The sequence below is a fragment of the Nematolebias whitei genome, chromosome 1 (assembly GCF_014905685.2).
Source record: "Nematolebias whitei isolate Nwh7 chromosome 1, NemWhi1, whole genome shotgun sequence".
NCBI classification, from domain to species: domain Eukaryota; kingdom Metazoa; phylum Chordata; class Actinopteri; order Cyprinodontiformes; family Rivulidae; genus Nematolebias; species Nematolebias whitei.
Window position 1 is genome coordinate 90,959,394 of NC_056498.1, and position 1,369 is coordinate 90,960,762.

The following is a 1,369-nucleotide window of genomic DNA, read 5'->3' on the forward strand; positions in this document are numbered from 1 at the left end:
CCTTCAAGGCCAGCCAAGGGAGCCAAATTCAGATAAACACACAGTTGTTTTGGGGACAGGCAGAACTTATTGACATCTACCTTGAGTCTGTGTTGGTCCAAACGGTTCCGAAATGTCCAAATTACATGGCCACACCGATGGAACATGACTGACTAAAATCCCCGAGATCTGATCCATTCTGCCCAATGCATTTGAGTCTGGGTACTCGAGGCACGAACCAAGCCATCATGAAGGCAATCATGATCGGGTCCAAATTTGCTGCAGACAACTTTCTTGATTTTTGATAAAACTAGCAACCAGCCAAATCCAAAAAGCAGGAACCAGTTATCGTAAATCCAATTAAATATGCATCTTTAAAATCCACAAATGGCAGCAGAGATAGACACATCATCAAGTCTTCCATGTCGATGAGATATCCGCTGTGTGCATGCCCACAGGACAACTCGGCTCGCCTAAAGCCTGTCTTCTCTTCGAAGAAATGTTATGAATTGTGTTGAGGGACAAACTCATCAAAACAAGTCCATAATTATGTTTCGGAAGATATGCAAGAGAGGCTTAGAAGCAGTTTCACAGACAGACAGAGCAGCAATGCCAAGCGGAGAGGGAGGGGAAGGGAAAAGCATCCAATCGTAGCAAGAGCAAGCGGTAAAATTAAATGTATGTACTTGGAGCCATCTTTCCAGCACCAGCAGCCCTGGATCACTCTATGTTGCCACACAGCACCCTATCCTGTGGAGCTGGCGTATGTTGTGACCACCTCCCTGCGACACACAATTATACCCATGGGGACACCCCTGGATAGATAACCTCTGTCTCTCCATGGGATCAAGGCACAAAGGCATGTCCACTTTATCATGAGTTTGCGATGCCTGTACAGCCTGATGTTCAGGTGAAAGCTGTTGAGCCACCTCTGCAAGGGGCACAGTGACAGCAGACCTAAGGGCACAACTCAAGTGACCAATGCTAGTTTGTCTAACAGCTGTAGGAACGTGGCGTAGGGCAAGAGCCTGCCCAAATGTTTACGGCCATACCACCCTGAACATGCCTGATCTTGTCTGATCTCAGAAGCTAAGTAGGGTCGGGCCTGGTTAGTACTTGGATGGGAGACTGCCTAGAAATACCAGGTGTCGTAAGCTGGGGCGGCTGTGGCTGAGTGGTTAGAGCAGTTGTCCTCCAATGCAAGAGGTGGGGGATCGAATCCACCAGCAGTCACATGCCGAAGTGTCCCTGGGCAAGACACTGAACCCTTGTTACCTCTGATGTGTGTCCCATCAGTGTATGAATGTGATAAAGCACTGTAATCTCTTAGAATGATTTGTTCAGTTAGCTTTGTAGAGATCTAGTAGAGTACTGTATGAATGGGTAAATG

General features: G+C 47.3%; 1 pseudogene; it reads left to right on the forward strand.

The window, feature by feature from the left end:
- Positions 1 to 1,017: 1,017 nt before the first annotated feature.
- LOC119421343 lies at positions 1,018 to 1,136 on the forward strand (annotated as a pseudogene).
- Positions 1,137 to 1,369: the final 233 nt, after the last annotated feature.